Source organism: Amborella trichopoda, chromosome 5 (assembly GCF_054954075.1).
Source record: "Amborella trichopoda isolate Santa Cruz 75 chromosome 5, AtrichopodaSantaCruz75HAP2 v2.0, whole genome shotgun sequence".
NCBI classification, from domain to species: domain Eukaryota; kingdom Viridiplantae; phylum Streptophyta; class Magnoliopsida; order Amborellales; family Amborellaceae; genus Amborella; species Amborella trichopoda.
The window spans coordinates 31,741-57,130 of record NC_142340.1 but is presented as its reverse complement, the minus strand read 5'-3'; the positions used below and the strand labels follow the sequence as shown (position 1 = coordinate 57,130).

At 36.3% G+C, this 25,390-nt stretch overlaps 1 long non-coding RNA gene across 1 annotated transcript; it reads left to right on the top strand.

Moving 5' to 3' along the window:
* Nucleotides 1-212: 212 nt before the first annotated feature.
* On the top strand, nt 213-23,596 carry LOC148781881 (uncharacterized). The gene is made up of 3 exons (XR_016055373.1): nt 213-338; nt 3,535-3,626; nt 22,936-23,596. It is a non-coding gene; the product is annotated as an uncharacterized LOC148781881 (long non-coding RNA).
* Nucleotides 23,597-25,390: the final 1,794 nt, after the last annotated feature.

Below are 25,390 nucleotides of genomic sequence, written 5' to 3'. Positions count from 1 at the left end.
AAGATAGAGGGTGATTTAGTGCGTGCTTTTGATCTGGTTGCATTTTCTGGATGGAATAGCACTTTAATTTGATGTGCATTATGCTAGATTCCCTGGATTGGATCCATCGGTCTCTACTCGAGTTAAGAAACAGACATGGGTATTGTCTTTTTTGTATTGTATTTGGTGAATTGCAGATTTTTAGGTAGATTGGGCATAGGCTCAAAAGATTTGAATTGTTTAGGTTTTAGGTTATAGGTTATTCACTAAATTGCTTTTGTGCCTTTTCTTCTTTTTAGGCTGTGAAGTCCGATCACATAATTGATGTCATTCAGAAATTAAGTTCACCGCTCACTAAGGTACAACTTCATGTTGAAATCCACTGGCTTTTGAAAATCATATTCTTGTGCGTAGATGCAGGAGGGATGGAAAGAAAAATTAATCTCCTGTTGCTATGTTGCTAGTATAACTGCCTTAGTTTTTCATCTCTACAACGTCAAATTATCCTGCAAATATGGTAAAAATCAAGGCATGGTATCTACCATCATGACAATTCTATGCTTTATAGCTTATTTCACAAAATTTCTGCATATTATAATGGGAAGGTTATTTGCAGAAGTTGTTTAGTTATTTTTTCGTTCTTTTTTGCTAATTGAGCGCTTGTTTAGGGGGTTCCATGCACCATTTTTTGAGATAGCAGCCATCAAAACACTTGGACACCTAATCCATCTTCGCCATTTTGATCCTTCATGGTCTTGGCACGCAAAATCCACTTGATGGTTGCACTCTCTGGGTCTAACTAGCAAAAGTTTTTTGGTCAACTATGTGTATGCCTTGAAAATAGATACTAGCGAGAAGTCAAATTTCAAGAATCTCCCTTGTGCTGACAGATGCACTTTGTCTAGATGAAATAATGGACCTCATCACTTCCCTTGGTAAAAGTTCTACCCATAAACTTTCCATAGCTCTAGAGTTGGTGCCCTCGCAATGGCACTGATTCCCCTTTTCTTGACGGAATATATGGCAAGGGATTGACTTCTACATTTTGACTGTAACATATGGCAAGGGATTGATGGAACATATGGCAAGGGAACACTTACATTTGGTGAGCCACTTAAGCATTAGATGACTTGTATATTTTGAGGGAGATTAATGCATCTTATATTGGCTGCTAATATATTTTGAGGGAGATTAATTCATTTTATATTGGCTGCTAAATTCTATGGGAATATTGATGTATAAGATAGTAGATACTTGTGAAGAAAAGTGATATTTTCTTGGACTTCATTTTGAGTATTTCTTCTTGCCAGGGCATCATAAATCATTTTGTGTGGACTCCCGAAGTGGCAGTCCATTTCATCCCATGATGGATTCTGCTTTATCTAAGTTAAAGCTTTTGTGGTCCTCTGATTGTCACAGTTGTATTTCTATATAATATGGATGGTCCAACAGGTGCCATGGTTATGTGGCCACAATAGTCTGTATTTGCAAGCTGGTGGCCTTACGTAAGCTTCCAGAATAATCATCACTATTTATGTTTGGGATTCTTGGATTGATAAGATGGAGTAACTTCGCCTCGTATCCATATATATTCTGTCCAAATTCTGTGATTTGCTAATGATGGTTGCTGTTTCTTAGTTACATACATGGAAACAGTCCTTTTGTTGCTTGAGTTTTACTTATTAGTTATTTTTGGTTAAAGAGAAAATTTTGATTTTGATTTTGATGTTGTCATTGATTCATTCTATAGGTGACTGGGTATCCATTGAATCCACAAATTATGGGAGTTGACCTCAAGTATGTAAAGCAGTTTATAAGTTTGGTTGCTGGCCTTTCCTTTTATATTGATTATGGTTTTCATTTAAATTCCCTCCCCTGAGGTCATAGTTACTTTTTAAAAATATCAACTAGTACGTGATTTTTTGTTTTCTCCCTTTTGCTTGGATCATGCCTCTAACAGATTGATAGTTCATATTCAAAAAATTCACAGTTCAATTTGTTACTCTTGTCCATGTTGGATACCATTATCTAACAGTTGTAGGTCAGTGTCCCAGGTTAGATACATTTTTTATTGGTTTTGTTTGCTGCTTAATGCGTTTACGGTAGTGTCTGGGCTTCTGCCATTGATATGAGATTGTTCACAATTATCCTTTTTGTAATTATCATTGAGAGGAAGTTCGGGAGTTGAGTCTTGTTTCTTATGTTCTTTAGTGTGTTTTGGTTGGGATTTGAATTGTTATTGCTAACTTATGCTCAAAGGTTTCTTTTAGGGAGTTTTGCAAGGTCACTAAAGTCTAGGGAAGGGACTCTTTCACCCACTTTGAGTTTTCCCATTTAATGAGAATTGTTTTAGATCCATATATGATGTTGACTGTGAATTGCTAAAAGTCTAGTTCCTCTCTATCAATGCAGAATTGGATTCATATACTCTATGAGCTTTCTTCTGATGTTCTTGTTCTGGATCTGCAACTTCCTATATACTTGAATCTTTTTTTGGATGGATCATGGTTTCGTCATCAGTAGTGCACGACGAATATGTGATTAGTAAATGTCTGGATCAATTAAATTCTCACAATTCTTCATGAGTAGTGAATTTGAACTGTTAAGTTTTATATATATTTAGTTGGAGTGTAACTCAGTCTCCTTTTAAGATGGGTTGCCCATGTTCATAATGCACAACTATGGACCTCGCCAAAACAAAAAAGACACACAGCAGTTAGAATATCTGTTTTCATGTAATTTCATTAAAATGTTTGTATGTTTTGACAGTTCCTTATGTTACAACCTTTGATATTATCTATTGTTTGATATGTCATCATATCTAATCATAATCATGAGTTAAATAGTCATTGAACAGGAATAATGATGAACTCATGTGTGTCTGTTTGGTTGTTCATGTCCCCTCAATGATTTATGATGTGTCACCTTTTGTAGCTTTATGTGCATGATGAAAAATTTAATCAGCCTATATTCTTCTGCAATAACATATCAGGTTTTGTTGAGCTTGTAAGTCGAACCTGACAACAGAAGAATAAAATAGTTGGACATGTGAATATATTCTTCTATTGTCATTCTATGTGAATATATGTCATTCTATGTGAATATATTGTGAATATATTCATTGTATGTGAATATATGTCAGTCTATGTCATTCTATGTGAATATATTCACATAGAATATATTGGAAATACATTCTTCTATGTGAATATATTGTGAATATATGTCATTCTATGTGAATATATGTCATTCTATGTCATTCTATGTGAATATATGTCATTCTATGTGATTATATTCTTTTGTTGTCATTCTATGTGAATATATTCTTCTTTTGTCATTCTTCTGTTGTCAGGCTCGACTTATTTTATTCTTCTGTTGAGCCTGTAAGTCTGAGCCTGACAATAGAAGAATAAAATAGAATGACAACAGAAGAATAGAATCTTGAAAAAATGAGTTGGATAGAGAGCCCTGCGTTGATCTTCAGGTACTACTTGAAATAATTAGACACTTAGACACAATTGGACACATGCTAAATGAAAACATATGGGGATTGGAAAGTCTTCAGGTATCGAATGACAACAGAAGAATGACCGATGTAAGTCGAGTCGAGCCGATTCAAGCCGAGCCAAGCCTATATAAGCCGAGTCGAGGTATTGAGAAAAAATAAAATAGTGAAAATATGAAAAAAAAAAAAAAAAAAACTATTACAAATAAATCTATTTCCTCTCTATCAATGCAGATTTGGATTCCTATACTTTGTGAGCTTTCTTCTGGTGTTCTTGTTCTGGATCTGCAACTTCCTATATACTTGAATCTTTTTTTGGATGGATCATGGTTTCATCATCAGTGGTGCACGACGAATATGTAATCAGTAACTGTCTGGATCAATTAAATTCTCACAATTCTTCATGAGTAGTGAATCTGAATTGTTAAGTTTTATATATATTTTGTTGGAGTGTAACCCAGTCTCCTTTTTAGATGGGTTGCCCATGTTCATAATGCACAACTGTGGACCTCGCCAAAACAAAAAAGACACACAGCAGTTAGAATATCTGTTTTCATGTAGTTCCATTAAAATGTTTGTATGTTTTGACAGTTCCATATGTTACAACCTTTGATATTATCTATTGTTTGATATGTCATTATACCTAATCATAATCATGAGTTAACATCTGCACCAGTTAAATCTCTTTGGCATGCTTAAACACCCAGAAATGTGGGAAATGTCTGATTTTATTCTCATTTGCTTGTTTGGTTTCAGATTTTCATGCATTCCATTGTGTTGTTGAGACATATTTTCTCATTTTTATAAGATGTATATATGTAATAAATGGCTTGTTGCCATGAAATCAGTTGCATATAGAGATTGTACACCCTTATTTGAACCAAATCTAGACTTGCATGCCCTTTCTGTGGTATCCGCAGTCCAAAGAGGTTCTTTATTTTGTTTCTGAGACAGTTTGGGTCATATTATAAAAGTCACCTATTATTTTCTACAAAATTATGAATTCAAGTGAAGCCTTCGATACCCTATCCTTTGTTAGTTGGTCAGCAAACTCATTTGTGTCCCTGCTCAAATGGTTAAAAGTGGATTTGCTTGGTTAATGCAATTATACCTGTTAGGGGCTGGCATTTCTAGTTGCCCACTGGAGGACATTCTCTATCTGTATGTTTTCCATTTTGGCTGTCTATTTCTAAGTCCAATCAATTGAGCCCATGTTTCAGCTTCATTTGCACCACATCCTGTAAGTGGGACTGAAATAGATCATTAGGATCTTCCCTCTGATCATGAAATGTTCCTCCCACACCAAATGGCCGTGGATTCTGTTTTGAACTGGCTTCAAGTCCAATTTACTCTGGTATGGGCCCAAGAGATAATCAAGGCTTTACTTTTAGGGAAAATATCTTTGTAGACCCTAATTTGGATCTGATTTCCAATAGACCCACAAATTTGAAATGCATCTAAGGGCATCAACTTTCCCAAAAATCTTTCTACTAACCCCCTAAACCCATATAACCATGTTTTACACCATGTTTCCATCCCAAATAAATTTCAAAATGTCACTATTTTTTCCATTCTAGCTTTTTGCTTTTCCTTCTCCGACACTCTGTCTCTAGTTTCGCTCTTTTTCCCTCCGTGTCTCTCTCTCTAAATTCGGCAGGCAAAAAGGCTTTGACTCCCTCTCTCACGTCCTCACCCTAACTCTCCCCACTGGAGGACATTCTCTATCTGTATGTTTTCCATTTTGGCTGTCTATTTCTGAGTCCAATCAATTGAGCCCATGTTTCAGCTTCATTTGCACCACATCCTGTAAGTGGGACTGAAATAGATCATTAGGATCTTCCCTCTGATCATGAAATGTTCCTCCCACACCAAATGGCCGTGGATTCTGTTTTGAACTGGCTTCAAGTCCAATTTACTCTGGTATGGGCCCAAGAGATAATCAAGGCTTTACTTTTAGGGAAAATATCTTTGTAGACCCTAATTTTGTATCTGATTTTCCAATAGACCCACAAATTTGAAATGTATCTAATGGCATCAACTTTCCCAAAAATCTTTCTACTAACCCCCTAAACCCATATAACCACGTTTTACACCATGTTTCCATCCCAAATAAATTTCAAAATGTCACTATTTTTTCCATTCCAGCTTTTTGCTTTTCCTTCTCCGACACTCTGTCTCTAGTTTCGCTCTTTTTCCCTCTGTGTCTCTCTCTCTAAATTCGGCAGGCAAAAAGGCTTTGACTCCCTCTCTCACGTCCTCACCCTAACTCTCCCCACTGGAGGACATTCTCTATCTGTATGTTTTCCATTTTGGCTGTCTATTTCTGAGTCCAATCAATTGAGCCCATGTTTCAGCTTCATTTGCACCACATCCTGTAAGTGGGACTGAAATAGATCATTAGGATCTTCCCTCTGATCATGAAATGTTCCTCCCACACCAAATGGCCGTGGATTCTGTTTTGAACTGGCTTCAAGTCCAATTTACTCTGGTATGGGCCCAAGAGATAATCAAGGCTTTACTTTTAGGGAAAATATCTTTGTAGACCCTAATTTTGTATCTGATTTTCCAATAGACCCACAAATTTGAAATGTATCTAAGGGCATCAACTTTCCCAAAAATCTTTCTACTAACCCCCTAAACCCATATAACCACGTTTTACACCATGTTTCCATCCCAAATAAATTTCAAAATGTCACTATTTTTTCCATTCCAGCTTTTTGCTTTTCCTTCTCCGACACTCTGTCTCTAGTTTCGCTCTTTTTCCCTCTGTGTCTCTCTCTCTAAATTCGGCAGGCAAAAAGGCTTTGACTCCCTCTCTCACGTCCTCACCCTAACTTTCTCCCCCTCAATCCCTCCCCTCCCCTCCCCTCCCCCCCCCCCCCCCCCCCCCCCCCCCCCCCCCCTTCTCTCTCTCTCTAAATCCAGCAGCCAAAAGGCTCTGGTTCTCTCTCACATACCCTCGCCCTAACTTTCTCCCCTCAACCCCTCCCCCCTCCCTCTATCTCGCCCTAAATTAGGCTCTGTAGTTTTATTTGCCTGAAAATTTTTCCAGTCGGGTTCTCAATCATTGAACCCCCTTAGACAATGAAAAAGGAGAGAAATTGAGAGACGGGAAAGGCCACTCTTCTTTTTTTTGTCCATCCTAAGTTTTTGATGCTCCTCTGTTTGCGAGGATCAGAACTTTGGTGGTTGGCCACTTTTCTTTGGTTGAAATCCTAGAGCGAGAAAGCGAGATTAAGAATGAGAGTAAGGGTGGAGGGCCACCATTATTGGGTCGTTCCGGTAGTTAATTGTTTGCATATTTTCTTGATTTTTCACATCTGTGTATCCTTGTTGTAACATGCAATCAAAGCTTCGTGCTTAGAATAGAAACGAGGTAGGCTTTTCTTAGGAGGCCCTCCGGTATTCGGCCTTAGCTTTAGACTGGGTTCAACCTCGTCCTAACTTAGATGAGGGTTTTGATATGTGGCACACCTCGTGACGACGCCCGAGCGGGGAGAAAAGCTAGAAAGAAGTTGCTGATCTATGAAGAAAGTTACCGGAAAATCAGCAGCGACACGCCTTGCTCAAGTGGCCAAATCACGACGCTTACGTGTCGAATTGACGTGAGACCAGTTCCATCGTGTGCGTAAGGTCTAGGGTTATCTCTGGTCCGAACCTCATACATAATGAATGGTCGGCTCTGTTGGAGATTTTTATGAGCATCCACAAATTTGAGGAGAGTCCTTTTATGGAGGCTTTGAATCTTCATGGTATTAATCTTGGAGTAGAACAGAACCCGTTTCTCAACCAGGAGCTGTCGCTTGAGTCTAAGGATTGGCTTGCTTCTAGGGAGCAGAGGAGTTGTGATGACCAAATGACCCCACCCCAATGAGAGGTTGAGAATTAAGGAATTAGACTAGACCTCAGTGAGAGGATGAGAATTAAGGAATTAGAAACTCACAGAGGGAGAGGGAAAAAAAGGAAAGTGAGAGAGAAAGAAGGCCTGTGCCATTTTGAAATTTGTTTGGGACAGAAATGTGGAATAAAATGTGGTTCAATTGATGCCGCAAGATACAATCTACATGTATGGGTATACTAGGAAATTAGGTTCTATGAAGACATTTTCCCTTACTTTTATCCTTCAGTCACCTTATGCCATGGTTTTTGGACTTTAAGATGTAACTGTTTCTAACAAATCAAATTGCCCATTGTACAACCAGTATACTCATCTTCGTGGAAAAACTCCAGCCTTGGGGCACCAAGAATGCTCATTGGCTAAATAAGTACCCCTTGAACTATGGCATCACCCATTCAAAGCCAAAATGTTCTCAAGATAAATCCCCAAATTTTGCGGTAGTTTTACCATTAATGATTAGATTGTTGACGTTCCCTTTACCTTTCTTACAAATGATACACCAGTTGGACAGTGGTATTCCACTATTTTCCAAATAATCCACTGTTAGCACCTTATTGATGCTGGCCAACCACCCAAGAACTTGAATTTTCTGAGTTACTGGATTTGTCCAAACCCCCAAAAAAGTTGTATGTACCATATAGGTGGCTGTTGAAAATTCTGTGAAAGAACTCTACAGAGGCGGTTCCTTTACTCTCAGGGATCCAAATTATCTTGTTCTCCTCTCTTGGAATGTAGAAGTTTTCGAGCTCCTCCATCAGTCTATAGAAGGTTGTGTTCTCTTCAATTTTATGGCTTCTTCTTACCTTTTGGTCACAAACCATCACTTGCCCCTGCTCTTTGTGCCATTTCATCCGCCAAAGCATTTGGTTTTGTGCTAGTGCAGATGATGCAGGGAATAACTGCTATTAGAGCTTGAGTGGCCAGCCATGTCCTTCCAAAACCTGGTCCTCTTTGCATTTCCCACCATTAATCTTATGAGCCATGAAACGGCAACTCACCTTATCGATTATTTTCCATGCTCCAAATAGCCTATGGAACTTCCTTCCTAGCTTCAGAATCCAACCATTTATCTCCACCATACTTGTGACTTATAACCTTCTTTCGTAGAGGCTGATGGTATAACCTTCTTCTGTAGATGCTTTGATGGTTTGGAGAACTTCCATCACCATTTTCCAATGAGGGTGGTTGGCCTCTTTTATCTTTTGTTGCTTAGGCCTCCGGCTTGTTTGGGTTTGCACCATAGTTATCGAAATCTATCAACCGATCTCGCACTTCTGGTTTCGAAACCCGATTCCGCATTTTTGTTAAGGAATCTCCACGAAAACTGTTTTTCGGAACCAAGGAAACTCGATTCTTTAATTTCGGAATCTCGATTCAACACATCTTTAGAAACCGTTTTTCGGAACTAAGGAAACTCGATTCAACACATCTTTAGAAACTATTTTTCGGATCCAAGGAAACTCGATTCCTTAATTTCAGAATCTCGATCCAACACATCTTTAGAAACTTGAACCCATTAATTGTGGGTAGACGTTCCCAAATATATCGAATCTGGATTTTGGCGAGGATTAAGTCTTTGATTCCACGTCAATTGATACACCAATTTAAAGTACATAATGTCCAATGTCTATGATGGTTGTGCACTTCTTAAAGGAAATTGGAGTAGAAATCTTCCTTCGAATGCTTCTAGTCAGTGGTTTAAAAAAAGGATCGGTGCGCCAGATTGGGCACTCCAAAAACCCATCCGGATCGGTGAATCGGCGATCCGGATCGGGAATCGTCCGAATCGGTCGGATTAAGCTTTAAAAAAATCCAAAAAAATTATTTAATTTCATTATAAATATTGTTTTTTTAGGAATCCACTAAAAAATGGAGGTACTGCATTATTAACTTTCATTTTTTTTCATCAATTTGCGAATATTGAGATGTTATTTCCTTATTTGAACTTATGTTAACCATTAAATTTACACCATACAAAAGGAAAATCATAAAATTATCATTAAAAAGGTATATAATAATACATGGATTAAAATAAATAGTGAATTAAATCGATGAAAAAATGGCCACTAAAATCTCGAATTGGCTGAAAACTCTAATCTGCCAAAAAAACCCCAAATTATTACAACCAAATTAACTATAATATTATATATTGAAATTGAAATTGTTGGTTTATATTTTATAATTATTTTATTGTACAAATAATAAAAAATCCAAAAAAATAAAAATATGTTATGCTACATTGTTTTGTGCTACATTTTTTATTTTATTTTTTGACAAGATTATATTACCTTTTAATTCTTGTTGTATTGCATTTTGTTTTTTGACAAAATAAAAATAAAAATAAAATTGTAGTACATTTTTTTTTAAAAACCTTTTATTTTTTATTTTTTCCTTTTATTTTATTTTCTTTTTTTATACATTTTTATTTTTGAAAAACCTTTTATTTTTTATTTTTTCCTTTTACTTTATTTTGTTTCTTGTTGAGGACAAAAAGGGGGATTGTTTTTTTAAAACCTTTAATTTTTTATTTTTTTCCTTTTACTTTATTTTGTTTCTAAAGGACAAAGTTTTTTTTTCAAAAAAGGAGTTTATTTTATTTTACTTTATTTTATCGTACTTTATTTTATTTTTTATTATGTTTTTCCTTTAACTTTATTTTGTTTCTTGTAGAGGACAAAAGAAGATGTTTTTTTTTGCTTTGAAAAACCTTTTATCTTTTTTTTTTTTTCCTTTGAGTTTATTTTATTTTACTTTATTTTGTTCTAGAGGACAAAGAAGGATGGCGCCCAAGGGGCTCGAGCCCGAGTCGTCGAAGGAGATGTTGAGAGTCATTACCAACTGGACTAGGTAATAAGAGTGTGCATTTAATGACCCTATAAACCTTATAACCATTTTTCGTGCATGTGGGAATTATCCCACATCGAAGATTTAACCTGTGTTATCATATAAATCTTTCTGGCGGTGCAATACCATGTGCTTTGGTTGCGTAGCTGGTTGCTCAGCAGGGCAGTGACCTGTGTGCGCCTGACCCGTGGCATCAAGTATGCGCTTAAATTTTTTTAAAATTTCAAACTTGCCCCTAACAGTTGAAATTGCCGAGACACTGTAGCAATTCGATGAGTTATCGTTACGAACCGCTTGGTTCTCTTTAGAGACTGGCGGTTCTTCGTGTTTTGCTGGTACCGACACGGGGGTGCCGATTCCTATGTCGAATCGAGCGAGTCCAGTTCGACTTGGCGACTTTTCAAGCACTGCTTCTAGTAGTTGCAGGGTTTCATTATTTTACTTATGCCACCTTGGACAACCTTTACTTTAAATTTAAAATATAACTGGTAAATACAATCCATACAATTAAAAGAAAAACCATGGTGTAGACATAATCCTATTTTGTCTTTATAATAATGAAGTCAAAATCACAATTAAGAAATACTTGTCTTTTGTATATAGTGACTGTGAGTTCAATAGTCAACACAATCACTTTAAAATTTGGGAAACTTTTTAATAAAAGACATCCAATATATGTTCTAAAGTTGATAAGGCTCAAGATATGCTTGTGGCTTCCTTCTCCATAAAAATGAAATCTCGATTCCTGGTAGCATTTGTCAAATGCATTCCATAGTCCCTATTATTGTAAATCTCGATCTCAAACTGGCATAGATCTTTGATCCATATACTTCAAAAACTTGATTCGAAATATGTTAGAATCATGATTCGAAACAACAACATATCTTTGTTCCATATATGTCAGAAACTTGATTCCATAGATGTCAAAAACTTGGATCTATTCCAATTCCTAAAACAATTCGGGTTCTTAGGTGTTTCTAACAACTATCGTTTGCACACTCTTTCCCATTTGGCCGAGTGAGCCCTTTGCTTTTGATGACCTATTCTACAACAACTTCCTCATCAATCTTTTTGGTGGCTGTAAATTGGAAGGTTAGATAGTATTGATTATATTTGAGTGATTCTTCCTCCAAGAGGTAAGAACCTACTCTTCCATGAGTTGAGTTTTTTACATATTCTCTGTAGCATATCATCCCACAATGACTTTGGTGGCTTACTTTGCACAAAAGGAAAGCCCCAGGTATTTGTTTAGAAGTGCTTCAATGTCGTACCTCTCCCTTTTTGCCAACTTCACCAGTTCATCCTGCAGGACCAGAATTCCCAGAAGTTTCAAATTTGGGAAACTTTTTCAGGCTGGATAACACTTCAAATCGCCTCATGAACAACCATGTCTGATACCCTCAGCATACACAGAATAAGTGTATGCTCTGCATGTTGCAGATGAGACATCATGGAACCTCGAGGAGCAGAGTCCGGCCTCATGGACTTCCTTGGGGATGCAACTAAGTTTTTGCAACAATAGTAAGGACCAAGTTTGAGAGGGCCCCCTTTTCTTGGCCCCCTAAATGAAGAGCTTGAACCCTTTGGTGATCTGTTTATCAATATTGAGTATCGGTGTACCCCATGTCCAACTTCGCCATTTCTCTTCAATGCCCATGTGCTTCATATTGTCTTTCAAGAACCCCAAGCTACATGGTTGCATGCTTTTGTGATGGTAGTGAATATTAAGTGCCACAATCCTGAAGTGATTTCAAAAGGATTCTACCTTCTCTAAATAAATCCAGTTTTTGTAGTGCAAGAGCTCGACCCCATGCAGTTTGACGACGGCAAAGCTCAATATCTTTCCTAGCTATCAAATGGGAACATTTAGGATAGGTTCGTACTTTATTCTGCTATGTTTTTAGATAAGAAAATTTGGTGCATGTTGCAACTGCTAAGAGGGGAATGGGTCGGGAGTCCATCTTTATAGGTTATTCCTCTGAATTGATGCCTTGCCATCTCTCGTGAGATATTTAAAATATCTTATGACTATTTTTAAATTTGTGTTTAATGCTAATTGTCGAGGGTATTGTTAACTTCATAAAAGAAATGCTAATTGTCAAGGGTTATTGCCTCAATGTCATTAGAAGGCCACACATAGAATAGCCACCCCCTTGGCATGTAGCCATGATATTTGAGGAGAGTTTTGGCATTTGTACTTCTAAATGTGTCATTTTTTTAGCATGTGCATTTTGAGGCCAATTCAGATGCTGATGCATTAGCTAATGTGGTGTACACCATCATGATATCCTAGAATTAAGAGTTATGCCCTCAGCATGATACCATCTTGGCATCCCTCAATGGATTCTGTTTTCTCTACCATCCAAAATTTTAATAAATGTTAATTTTCAAGTGAAATGCAATAGATATGCCTAAGTAAAATATTGATATAAGTATACATATATATCTTTATGCACATACCCTCACATATATGCTATGTATGATTCCGAATATCATGTATAGGTAGCAATGTGCAGATAAATTGTCATAAATGTTGAGCCATATACTCCCTCTCTTTAATCATGTCTGTTTTCTATCGACATCTAGGAGCCATAGGTGGTTGTGTAAGTTAAGGTTTGGCTGAGCAGGTAAGAATTTAAAAGGATTCCACCTTCTCTATATAAATCCAGTTTTTGTAGTGCAAGAGCTCGACCCCATGCAGTTTGACGACGGCAAAGCTCAATATCTTTCCTAGCTATCAAATGGGAACATTTAGGATAGGTTCGTACTTTATTCTGCTATGTTTTTAGATAAGAAAATTTGGTGCATCTTGCAACTGCTAAGAGGGGAGTGGGTCGGGAGTCCATCTTTATAGGGTTATTCCTCTGAATTGATGCCTTGCCATCTCTCATGATATATTTAAAATATCTTATGACTATTTTTAAATTTGTGTTTAATGCTAATTGTCGAGGGTATTGTTAACTTCATAAAAGAAATGCTAATTGTCAAGGGTTATTGCCTCAATGTCATTAGAAGGCCACACATAGAATAGCCACCCCCTTGGCATGTAGCCATGATATTTGAGGAGAGTTTTGGCATTTGTACTTCTAGATGTGTCATTTTTTTAGCATGTGCATTTTGAGGCCAATTCAGATGCTGATGCATTAGCTAATGTGGTGTACACCATCATGACATCCTTGCAATAAGAGTTATGCCCTCAGCTTGATACCATCTTGGCATCCCTCAATGGATGCTGTTTTCTCTACCATCCAAAATTTTAATAAATGTTAATTTTCAAGTGAAATGCAATAGATATGCCTAAGTAAAATATTGATATAAGTGTATATATATATCTTTATGCACATACCCTCACATATATGCTATGTATGATTCCGAATATCATGTATAGGTAGCATTGTGCAGATAAATTCTCATAGATGTTGAGCCATATACTCCCTCTCTTTAATCATGTCTGTTTTCTATCCACATCTAGGAGCCATAGGTAGTTGTGTAAGTTAAGGTTGGGCTGAGCAGGTAAGAATTTAAAAGGATTCCACCTTCTCTATATAAATCCAGTTTTTGTAGTGCAAGAGCTCGACCCCATGCAGAGTGACGACAGCAAAGCTCTATATCTTTCCTAGCTATCAAATGCGAACATTTAGGATAGGTTCGTACTTTATTCTGCTATGTTTTTAGATAAGAAAATTTGGTGCATGTTGCAACTGCTAAGAGGGGAATGGGTCAGGAGTCCATCTTTATAGGGTTATTCCTCTGAATTGATGCCTTGCCATCTCTCGTGAGATATTTAAAATATCTTATGACTATTTTTAAATTTGTGTTTAATGCTAGTTGTCGAGGGTATTGTTAACTTCATAAAAGAAATGCTAATTGTCAAGGGTTATTGCCTCAATGTCATTAGAAGGCCACACATAGAATAGCCACCCCCTTGGCATGTAGCCATGATATTTGAGCAGAGTTTTGGCATTTGTACTTTTAGATGTGTCATTTTTTTAGCATGTGCATTTTGAGGCCAATTCAGATGCTGATGCATTAGCTAATGTGGTGTACACCAACATGATATCCTTGCAATAAGAGTTATGCCCTCAGCATGATACCATCTTGGCATCCCTCAATGGATGCTGTTTTCTCTACCATCCAAAATTTTAATAAATGTTAATTTTCAAGTGAAATGCAATAGATATGCCTAAGTAAAATATTGATATAAGTATACATATATATCTTTATGCACATACCCTCACATATATGCTATGTATGATTCCGAGTAACATGTATGGGTAGCAATGGGCAGATAAATGCTCAAAGATGTTGAGCCATATACTTCCTCTCTTTAATCATATCTGTTTTCTATCCGCATCTAGGAGCCATAGGTGGTTGTGTAAGTTAAGGTTGGGCTGAGCAGGTGAGAATTTAAAAGGATTCCACTTTCTCTATATAAATTCAGTTTTTGTAGTGCAAGAGCTCGACCCCATGCAGTTTGACGACGGCAAAGCTCAATATCTTTCCTAGCTTTCAAATGGGAACATTTAGGATAGGTTCGTACTTTACTCTGCTATGTTTTTAGAGAAGAAAATTTGGTGCATGTTGCAACTGCTAAGAGGGGAATGGGTCGGGAGTCCATCTTTATAGGGTTATTCCTCTGAATCGATTCCTTGCCATCTCTCATGATATATTTAAAATATCTTATGACTATTTTTAAATTTGTGTTTAATGCTAATTGTCGAGGGTATTGTTAACTTCATAAATGAAATGCTAATTGTCAAGGGTTATTGCCTCAATGTCATTCGAAGGCCACACATAGAATAGCCACCCCCTTGGCATGTAGCCATGATATTTGAGGAGAGTTTTGGCATTTGTACTTCTAGATGTGTCATTTTTTTAGCATGTGCATTTTGAGGCCAATTCAGATGCTGATGCATTAGCTAATGTGGTGTACACCATCATGATATCCTAGCAATAAGAGTTATGCCCTCAGCAAGATACCGTCTTGGCATCCCTCAATGGATGCTGTTTTCTCTACCATCCAAAATTTTAATAAATGTTAATTTTCAAGTGAAATGCAATAGATATGCCTAAGTAAAAGATTGATATAAGTATACATATACATCTTTATGCACATACCCTCACATATATGCTATGTATGATTCCGAATATCATGTATAGGTAACAATGTGCAGATAAATTCTCATAGATGTTGAGCCATATACTCCCTCTCTTTAATCATGTCTGTTTTCTATCCACATCTAGGAGCCATAGGTGGTTGTGTAAGTTAAGGTTGGGCTGAGCAGGTAAGAAGTTAAAAGGATTCCACCTTCTCTATATAAATCCAGTTTTTGTAGTGCAAGAGCTCGACCCCATGCGGTTTGACGACGGCAAAGCTCAATATCTTTCCTAGCTATCAAATGGGAACATTTAGGATAGGTTCGTACTTTTTTCTGCTTTGTTTTTAGATAAGAAAATTTGGTGCATGTTGCAACTGCTAAGAGGGGAATGGGTCGGGAGTCCATCTTTATAGGGTTATTCCTCTGAATTGATGCCTTGCCATCTCTCATGATATATTTAAAATATCTTATGACTATTTTTAAATTTGTGTTTAATGCTAATTGTCGAGGGTTTTGTTAACTTCATAAAAGAAATGCTAATTGTCAAGGGTTATTGCCTCAATGTCATTAGAAGGCCACACATAGAATAGCCACCCCCTTGGCATGTAGCCATGATATTTGAGGAGAGTTTTTGTATTTGTATCTATAGATGTGTCATTTTTTTAGCATGTGCATTTTGAGGCCAATTCAGATGCTGATGCATTAGCTAATGTGGTGTACACCATCATGATATCCTAGCAATAAGAGTTATGCCCTCAGCATGATACCATCTTGGCATCCCTCAATGGATGCTGTTTTCTCTTCCATCCAAAATTTTAATAAATGTTAATTTTCAAGTGAAATGCAATAGATATGCCTAAGTAAAATATTGATATAAGTATACATATATATCTTTATGCACATACCCTCACATATCTGCTATGTATGATTCCGAATATCATGTATAGGTAGCAATGTGCAGATAAATTCTCATAGATGTTGAGCCTTATACTCCCTCTCTTTAATGATGTCTGTTTTTTATCCACATCTAGGAGCCATAGGTGGTTGTGTAAGTTAAGGTTGGGCTGAGCAGGTAAGAATTTAAAAGGATTCCACCTTCTCTATATAAATCCAGTTTTTGTAGTGCAAGAGCTCGACCCCATGCAGTTTGACGACGGTAAAGCTCAATATCTTTCCTAGCTATCAAATGGGAACATTTAGGATAGGTTCGTTCTTTATTCTGCTATGTTTTTAGAAAAGAAAATTTGGTGCATGTTGCAACTGCTAAGAGGGGAATGGGTCGGGAGTCTTTCTTTATAGGGTTATTCCTCTGAATTGATGTCTTGCCATCTCTCATGATATTTTTAAAATATCTTATGACTATTTTTAAATTTGTGTTTAATGCTAATTGTCGAGGGTATTGTTAACTTCATAAAAGAAATGCTAATTGTCAAGGGTTATTGCCTCAATGTCATTAGAAGGCCACACATAGAATAGCCACCCCCTTGGCATGTAGCCATGATATTTGAGGAGAGTTTTGGCATTTGTACTTCTAAATGTGTCATTTTTTTAGCATGTGCATTTTGAGGCCAATTCAGATGCTGATGCATTAGCTAATGTGGTGTACACCATCATGATATCCTAGAATTAAGAGTTATGCCCTCAGCATGATACCATCTTGGCATCCCTCAATGGATTCTGTTTTCTCTACCATCCAAAATTTTAATAAATGTTAATTTTCAAGTGAAATGCAATAGATATGCCTAAGTAAAATATTGATATAAGTATACATATATATCTTTATGCACATACCCTCACATATATGCTATGTATGATTCCGAATATCATGTATAGGTAGCAATGTGCAGATAAATTGTCATAAATGTTGAGCCATATACTCCCTCTCTTTAATCATGTCTGTTTTCTATCGACATCTAGGAGCCATAGGTGGTTGTGTAAGTTAAGGTTTGGCTGAGCAGGTAAGAATTTAAAAGGATTCCACCTTCTCTATATAAATCCAGTTTTTGTAGTGCAAGAGCTCGACCCCATGCAGTTTGACGACGGCAAAGCTCAATATCTTTCCTAGCTATCAAATGGGAACATTTATGATAGGTTCGTACTTTATTCTGCTATGTTTTTAGATAAGAAAATTTGGTGCATGTTGCAACTGCTAAGAGGGGAGTGGGTCGGGAGTCCATCTTTATAGGGTTATTCCTCTGAATTGATGCCTTGCCATCTCTCATGATATATTTAAAATATCTTATGACTATTTTTAAATTTGTGTTTAATGCTAATTGTCGAGGGTATTGTTAACTTCATAAAAGAAATGCTAATTGTCAAGGGTTATTGCCTCAATGTCATTAGAAGGCCACACCTAGAATAGCCACCCCCTTGACATGTGGCCATGATATTTGAGGAGAGTTTTGGCATTTGTACTTCTAGGTGATTCATTTTTTTAGCATGTGCATTTTGAGGCCAATTCAGATGCTGATGCATTAGCTAATGTGGTGTACACCATCATGATATCCTTGCAATAAGAGTTATGCCCTCAGCATGATACCATCTTGGCATCCCTCAATGGATGCTGTTTTCTCTACCATCCAAAATTTTAATAAATGTTAATTTTCAAGTGAAATGCAATAGATATGCCTAAGTAAAATATTGATATAAGTATACATATATATCTTTATGCACATACCCTCACATATATGCTATGTATGATTCCGAATATCATGTATAGGTAGCATTGTGCAGATAAATTCTCATAGATGTGTAGCCATATACTCCCTCTCTTTAATCATGTCTGTTTTCTATCCACATCTAGGAGCCATAGTTTTGTAAGTTAAGGTTGGGCTGAGCAGGTAAGAATTTAAAAGGATTCCACCTTCTCTATATAAATCCAGTTTTTGTAGTGCAAGAGCTCGACCCCATGCAGTTTGACGACGGCAAAGCTCTATATCTTTCCTAGCTATCAAATGGGAACATTTAAGATAGGTTCGTACTTTATTCTGTTATGTTTTTAGATAAGAAAATTTGGTGCATGTTGCAACTGGTAAGTGGGGAATGGGTCCGGAGTCCATCTTTATAGGGTTATTCCTCTGAATTGATGCCTTGCCATCTCTCATGATTTAAGTAAAATATCTTATGACTATTTCTAAATTTGTGTTTAATGCTAATTGTCGAGGGTATTGTTAACTTCATAAAAGAAACGCAAATTGTCAAGGGTTATTGCCTACTTCATAAAAGAAATGCTAATTGTCAAGGGTTATTGCCTCAATGTCATTAGAAGGCCCCCCATAGAATAGCCACCCCCTTGGCATGTAGCCATGATATTTGAGGTGAGTTTTGGCATTTGTACTTCTAGATGTGTCATTTTTTTAGCATGTGCATTTTGAGGCCAATTCAGAATCTGATGCATTAGCTAATGTGGTGTACACCATCATGATATTCTTGCAATAAGAGTTATGTCCTCAGCATGATACCATCTTGGCATGCCTCAATGGATGCTGTTTTCTCTACCATCCAAAATTTTAATAAATGTTAATTTTCATGTGAAATGCAGTAGATATGCCTAAGTAAAATATTGATATAAGTATACATATATATCTTTATGCACATACCCTCACATATATGCTATGTATGATTCTGAATATCATGTATAGGTAGAAATGTGCAGATAAATTCTCGTAGATGTTGAGCCATATACTCCCTCTCTTTAATCATGTCTGTTTTATATCCACATCTAGGAGCCATAGGTGGTTGTGTAAGTTAAGGTTGGGCTGAGCAGGTAAGAATTTAAAAGGATTCCACCTTCTCTATATAAATCCAGTTTTTGTAGTGCAAGAGCTCGACCCCATGCAGTTTGACGACGGCAAAGCTCAATATCTTTCCTAGCTATCAAATGGGAACATTTAGGATAGGTTCGTGCTTTATTCATCTATGTTTTTAGATAAGAAAATTTGATGCATGTTGCAACTGCTAAGAGGGGAATGGGTCGGGAGTCCATCCTTATAGGGTTATTCCTCTGAATTGATGCCTTGCCATCTCTCATGATATATTTAAAATATCTTATGACTATTTTTAAATTTGTGTTTAATGCTAATTGTCGAGGATATTGTTAACTTCATAAAATAAATGCTAATTGTCAAGGGTTATTGCCTCAATGTCATTAGAAGGCCACACATAGAATAGCCACCCCCTTGGCATGTAGCCATGATATTTGAGGAGAGTTTTGGCATTTGTACTTCTAGATGTGTCATTTTTTTAGCATGTGCATTTTGAGGCCAATTCAGATGCTGATGCATTAGCTAATGTGGTGTACACCATCATGTTATCCTTGCAATAAGAGTTATGCCCTCAGCATGATACCATCTTGGCATCCCTCAATGGATGCTGTTTTCTCTTCCATCCAAAATTTTAATTAATGTTAATTTTCAAGTGAAATGCAATAGATATGCCTAAGTAAAATATTGATATAAGTATACATATATATCTTTATGCACATACCCTCACATATATGCTGTGTATGAATCCGAATATCATGTATAGGTACAAATGTGCAGATAAATTCTCGTAGATGTTGAGCCATATACTCCCTCTCTTTAATCATGTCTGTTTTCTATCCACATCTAGGAGCCATAGGTGGTTGTGTAAGTTAAGGTTGGGCTGAGCAGGTAAGAATTTAAAAGGATTCCACCTTCTCTATATAAATCCAGTTTTTGTAGTGCAAGAGCTCGACCCCATGCAGTTTGACGACGGCAAAGCTCAATATCTTTCCTAGCTATCAAATGGGAACATTTAGGATAGGTTCGTACTTTATTCATCTATGTTTTTAGATAAGAAAATTTGGTGCATGTTGCAACTGCTAAGAGGGGAATGGGTCGGGAGTCCATCTTTATAGGGTTATTCCTCTGAATTGATGCCTTGCCATCTCTCATGATATATTTAAAATATCTTATGACTATTTTTAAATTTGTGTTTAATGCTAATTGTCGAGGGTATTGTTAACTTCATAAAAGAAATGCTAATTGTCAAGGGTTATTGCCTCAATGTCATTAGAAGGCCACACATAGAATAGCCACCCCCTTGGCATGTAGCCATGATATTTGAGGAGAGTTTTGGCATTTGTACTTCTAGATGTGTCATTTTTTAGCATGTGCATTTTGAGGCCAATTCAGATGCTGATGCATTAGCTAATGTGGTGTACACCATCATGATATCCTTGCAATAAGAGTTATGCCCTCAGCATGATACCATCTTGGCATCCCTCAATGGATGCTGTTTTCTCTACCATCCAAAATTTTAATAAATGTTAATTTTCAAGTGAAATGCAATAGATATGCCTAAGTAAAATATTGATATAAGTATAGATATATATCTTTATGCACATACCCTCACATATATGCTGTGTATGATTCCGAATATCATGTATAGGTAGCAATCTGCAGATAAATTCTCATAGATGTTGAGCCATGTACTCCCTCTCTTTAATCATGTTTGTTTTCTATCCACATCTAGGGGCCATAGTTGTGTAAGTTAAGGTTGGGCTGAGCAGGTAAGAATTTAAAAGGATTCCACCTTCTCTATATAAATCCAGTTTTTGTAGTGCAAGAGCTCGACCCCATGCAGTTTGGCGACGGCAAAGCTCAATATCTTTCCTAGCTATCAAATGGGAACATTTAGGATAGGTTCGTACTATATTCTGCTATGTTTTTAGATAAGAAAATTTGGTGCATGTTGCAACTGCTAAGAGGGGAATGGGTCGGGAGTCCATCTTTATAGGGTTATTCCTCTGAATTGTTGCCTTGCCATCTCTCATGATTTATTTAAAATATCTTATGACTATTTTTAAATTTGTGTTTAATGCTAATTGTCGAGGGTATTGTTAACTTCATAAAAGAAATGCTAATTGTCAAGGGTTATTGCCTCAATGTCATTAGAAGACCGCACATAGAATAGCCACCCCCTTGGCATGTAGCCATGATATTTGAGGAGAGTTTTGGCATTTGTAATTCTAGATGTGTCATTTTTTTAGCATGTGCATTTTGAGGCCAATTCAGAATCTGATGCATTAGCTAATGTGGTGTACACCATCATGATATCCTTGCAATAAGAGTTATGCCCTCAGCATGATACCATCTTGGCATCCCTCAATGGATGCTGTTTTTTCTACCATCCAAAATTTTAATAAATGTTAATTTTCAAGTGAAATGCAATAGATATGCCTAAGTAAAATATTGATATAAGTATACATATATATCTTTATGCACATACCCTCAAATATATGCTATGTATGATTCCGAATATCATGTATAGGTAGCAATGTGCAAATAAATTCTCATAGATTTTGAGCCATATACTCCCTCTCTTTAATCATGTCTGTTTTCTATCCACATCTAGGAGCCATAGGTGGTTGTGTATGTTAAGGTTGGGCTGAGCAGGTAAGAATTTAAATGGATTCCACCTTCTCTATATAAATCCAGTTTTTGTAGTGCAAGAGCTCGACCCCATGCAGTTTGACGACGGCAAAGCTCAATATCTTTCCTAGCTATCAAATGGGAACATTTAGGATAGGTTTGTACTTTATTCATTTATGTTTTTAGATAAGAAAATTTGGTGCATGTTGCAACTGCTAAGAGGGGAATGGGTCGGGAGTTCATCTTTATAGGGTTATTCCTCTGAATTGATGCCTTGCCATCTCTCATGATATATTTAAAATATCTTATGACTATTTTTAAATTTGTGTTTAATGCTAATTGTCCACGGTATTGTTAACTTCATAAAAGAAATGCTAATTCTCAGGGGTTATTGCCTCAATGTCATTAGAAGGTTATTTTTAAATTTGTGTTTAATGCTAGTTTTTCAGGGTATTGTTAACTTCATAAAAGAATTGCTAATTGTCAAGGGTTATTGCCTCAATGTCATTAGAAGGCCACACATAGAATAGCCACCCCCTTGGCATGTAGCCATGATATTTGAGGAGAGTTTTGGCATTTGTACTTCTAGATGTGTCATTTTTTTAGCATGTGCATTTTGAGGCCAATTCAGATGCTGATGCATTAGCTAATGTGGTGTACACCATCATGATATCCTTGCAATAAGAGTTATGCCCTCAGCATGATACCATCTTGGCATCCCTCAATGGATGCTGTTTTCTCTACCATCCAAAATTTTAATAAATGTTAATTTTCAAGTGAAATGCAATAGATATGCCTAAGTAAAATATTGATATAAGTATACATATATATCTTTATGCACATACCCTCACATATATGCTATGTATGATTTCGAATATCATGTATAGGTCGCAAAGTGCAGATAAATTCTCATAGATGTTGAGCCATATACTTCCTCTCTTTAATCATGTCTGTTTTCTATCCACATCTAGGAGCCATAGGTGGTTGTGTAAGTTAAGGTTGGGCTGAGCAGGTAAGAATACCTGATGGACAATGCCTTGGGCCAGTAGGTTGGGTGAGTGCGTGTAGGCTTTTAATGTGGTGGCAGCTCTTAATGGGTTTCTCTTTAAAAGTTTAGCTCTATTTGAATCCTTGTTTTTTTTTTTGTTTTTTGTTTATTCTATATAATAGTAGTGTTTTGCAGACAAGGCTACAATTATGGATAGTTTTCATTTGTAGGTAATTTCATCTACCATTTTGAAGTGTGAGAAGTTCAAAGCAGCTCAGTTCGAAGATAATGAACCATATTTTGGGCCAAATGAATTGGGCACCAATTTACATTTGGAAGCTTGGAGACCTTTTTCGATGGGATATAAGAGAAGGTGATTGCATCTTTCTGAAAGCCTCTATGTTGTATAGTATTTTATGAAAACTTATAATTTTACAGTACTAGATCTATAAATGGGTAACTTTGCGTAGGTACATACAATTAAATGATTTGATTGTTAAAAATCAATTTTCCTTCTTGTATATGTTATGCCATGCCATTCATAAGTTTGATTGTTCTTTTGCATCCCGGCTTCATGAAGATGACTTTATTACATCAAAATTCTTTTAAGAAGATTCATGGGGCTTGAATTCCCTTTAAGATGCTAAGTAGCATCTTCATGTTCATAATCTAAATGGTTCTTTTGGAATATTGTTTCATCATCCCAGAATTAGCACCCCGTATTTAGAATCATTTCTTGAAGTTTTTTTGTTGCTTAATTGGTCTAACTGATTCCAAATATTGGTTATGCATTCGAGGTTTCTTTCTTACCTTCCCAGCTTCAGTCCCCCTGTATTCCATGCATCTGGAACTAGTTTCATCTTCTTTGGTAGATACACAACTTACAAGCTTGAGGCCTAGCTTCTTCTAAAACTCTGACCCCATTTTTTCTTTGGAAAAAAGAGAAAGAACAAAAAAAAAAAAAAAAAAAAACTGTATGATTTCTCTCCTTTTTCCTTCAATGTGACTTCCTCATCTGCAATTTTTTCTTTAACTTCAGACAAGCTCCCATAAATGGTCTCGAATCCTACAATTGGATTCTACCGACTACATAATGTGGAAGAGTCAAAGTTTTCCTATCTCACATTTAAAAATGACAAAGTTTGCATGTTACATGATTCTACCATAATTGGGTACTTTTAATTCTATTTTCAACTTTTTTGTTAACTATTAAAAATGATAAAAATATAAAATTGCTTGCAAGTCTTGCTTGGGGAGAAGCACCATATATCTCAAACCAAAAATTAGTTACACTTTTGTTAAATTCTAGGCAAATATTTTAAATATTTTTGGAATAATATATTATTTATTTTATTTTTCATTAGGTTGGGCCTGGGTATCTGTCGAACCGAATCCCAAACCCTCAACGTCACCAAGCTTAGAGGACCACAATATCTACCTAAACCTCTGAGAAATAAAATATATTTTTAGGACCAAAGACATAATGGAATACAATTCACCCATTTATTTTAAAAAGGATTGTATACTATACCATCATTTGCTTTTAATATAAGGAGGCCGTGATTACTCATAGCCTTGTAAAATCATAATTTTTAAAATATTTGAAAATTTTGGTCTTGGAATTTGTGGCCAATCAATGATACATCTTCAACTGCCCGATTTTACATCTCATAATTAATAATGACTGTGGCCCCCTTATTCCAAAAGTAAATGATCTTATTTTTTGTATTTTTGTTTTAAGAACTTATTTTTAATTTGGTATTTTTATCCAACATTGTAAAAAGAGTAATGATGTTATGAGACCCTCCTGCACCTGTATAAGTAGGGTTTCAAAAGATCACTATTAAATTTTGTCAAAGATATCTAAAAAACCCATACACCCAAGTCCCACACCCATGTTATAATTTTTCTAAAAATCTGTGTCAAAATTTAATGGTGATATTTTAGAGTCCTATTCACATGAATGTGAGAGGGCCTCATAGTAGTTTTTCTCTTGTAAAAAAGGGCTTTATATTGGCTGCTTCTTTTCAAGTAGACCGTGGATGGGTGGTGTATAAAATATTGTATACCACAAGAAACCACACTTTCCACTTGATGATCAGTGGAGGTTAATTACAGTTCTTGATGACGTACATTCTACTCGATAACATAAACTCGCCACCATTGATCATCAGGAGTAGATGCAGACCTAATGTCATTCTCTATCGGTGTACCCAGTGTTAGGAAGTGCGACTTGGACCGAGTCATCGGTTTTGGCCTGAGCCGATTACTTAGGTTGAGTCTAAGTAACTCGAACAGCAAAAAAAAGTCAAAAGAATTACAAAAAATAAAAAAAATAGAAAATGTATTGTAAAGTAAGATTATGCAAAACACTTCAAAATGACAGTTAAAAAAATAGTAAACAAATAGATTTTATAAAATCGATGAGGCGTATTTTCAAAATAATTTAGAAAAGATAGGAAAATATAAAAATAAATATTTATGGCCAAAATACTTTTCAATCATTGCCAAAATGATAAAAAACATAAAACTTGACAAATCCCAAATAAATTATTTAGTTTTTATAATATGTTTTTTTCATATCCCCAAGTTGGACATCCAACCCGGCAAATCTCAAGCTCGGCAGGGCCTGAGCCTAAGTAACTCAGCCAAGTAGAAACTAATCGGCCGACTTTTCGAATATGG